Source organism: Colobus angolensis, unplaced genomic scaffold, assembly GCF_000951035.1.
Source record: "Colobus angolensis palliatus isolate OR3802 unplaced genomic scaffold, Cang.pa_1.0 Scaffold33, whole genome shotgun sequence".
NCBI classification, from domain to species: domain Eukaryota; kingdom Metazoa; phylum Chordata; class Mammalia; order Primates; family Cercopithecidae; genus Colobus; species Colobus angolensis.
In genome coordinates this window covers 12,457,395-12,459,514 of record NW_012116599.1, presented here as the reverse complement: position 1 = coordinate 12,459,514, position 2,120 = coordinate 12,457,395, and positions in this window count along the sequence as shown.

Genomic DNA, 2,120 nt, shown 5'->3' with positions numbered 1-2,120 from the left:
AAAAAAAAAAAAAAAAAAGCAAGCTGTATAACATTCCATAGAAATGGATAACTTTTACTTACAAACAATGCTGCAATAAACAACCTTTTATTCATATATTTATGCCTTTATCTCTACTAGACAGACTTCTAAAATCACAGTTGCTTAGTGTAAATATGATTTCTTTACAGAAAATTAAAGTTCACCTAAGTGATAGTCCTCTAGAAAGAGGAACTGGAAGTATGGAGTGGGCAAGATCTATCTTCCATTCAGTTACCTTTTTGTACTTTTGAAATCTTGTCACATGTATTTTAAAATAAATTTTAACCTAGTAGAAATCTCAAATCCTCAAAAGCTACAGGACCTATTTAAAAATTTAAAAAAAAAAAACCAACTCTTTTATTTATTTTTTAACTCTTATGTTTTTGAGACAGGGTCTCACTGTTACCCAGGCTGGACTTGAACTCCTCAGCTCAAGCAATCCTCCCACCTCAGCCTCCCCAGTGGCTGAAACTATAGGCATGCACCACTGTGGCTTATTTACTTTGTTCTTTTTAAAATTTTTAACAAAGGGTATTTGGGGATGGGGAGAAGGGTGTGCTCCCATATGAATTTTTTTTTTTTTTTTTTTGAGACAGAGCCTTGCTCTGTCACGGGGGCTGGAGTGCAGTGATGCAATGTCGGCTCACTGCAATCTCGGCCTCCCAGGTTCAAGCAAGTCTTCTGCCTCAGCCTCCCCAGTAGCTGGGATTACAGGTGCCGAACACCACACCCAGGTAATTTTTGTATTTTTAGTAGAGATAGGATTTTGCCATATTGGCCAGGCTAGTCTCAAACTCCTGACCTCAAGTGATCCACCCGCCTTGGCCTCCCAAAGTGGTGGATTACAGGTGGATTACAAGTGTGAGCCATGGTGACCAGCCTCATCTTGCTTACTTTTTAAACTCCAAACTGCAAAAAGTTAAAAGCCATTACTACAAATTACTGGCCACCCGAAGGGCTGGCCAAAGGATCCATGTCCTAAACTCTCCCAGTCCCAGACTTTTACTAGTAGCCCCAACCTCTTCTACAGAATAACACACTTCATATACAGAAATATATAAATAAGAGCAGATTTTCTAAACAAAATCCCATGAAATAATTTCTTTGATCCAATATAAAAATCTAATGGATACTGCTAGTATTATCTGGTAACCCCAACCAGATTATTTGGATGCATTATGAACAAGGAATACAATGACAACTCCTGCCCTCAAGGCACCAGTCTAATAAAAAAACAATGAGTACCACGTGATAAGGACTACAATGAACTATGCAAAGTAAGCTCTGGGAATACTGGGAAGATTATCCTAAAATGAGAAGCATAACACTGAAGATCTGTTGAATTATACTATTTGCTAGCATTTATTGAGAGCTAACTATGTGCTTACTAAGAGTTCAAAGTGCTTTACATGTATTCTTTTAATTTGACATAGATTCTTTGGCCCAATTTTGTAGATGAGGAAATGAGGCACAGAGAAAAGTTAAGCAGCTCGCACAAGGTCAAACCGTATTATAAGGACTCCAAAAACCAGATACTAAGAATGAGGCAGTCTTTAAGGGTAAAAGGGGAGAGGGAGAGGTGCAGGAAAGGGTAAAGGAGAAAGACCTAGGTTCTTTTGGAAGGTAATTTGTTCAACAGGCTAAAAAACTAACGTGAAGACGGGTAAAACGGTGGCTACATCACAAAAGTCTTTGCATTTCATATTTCCAGGATAAAATTTGTACTTTAGAAAGATGACTGAGGATAGTTATTTGGAGGAGAATGAACTCGATCTAGTAGGGAAGAGTGAGGTGACGAGTAACTAAACTTCACTAACATGAAAGGTTACCAACAACATATTAAGTATTCAAGGCAAGTTATAGAATACAGAGAATATGATTATATTTAAAACATTTTAAAATACATTGGATATATATAGATATGCCCCAAAATGTTAATACTTCTCAGTGGTAGGATTATGGATAATTCTCTTTTCCTATTAAGTTTCTAATTTGTGCATACAACAAAGATGGTAGTGGTACATTTTTTTTAAGGAAAGTATTTGAACGTTTCAAATATTAGGCCAGGTGCCGTGGCTCACGACTGTAATTCCAAAGCT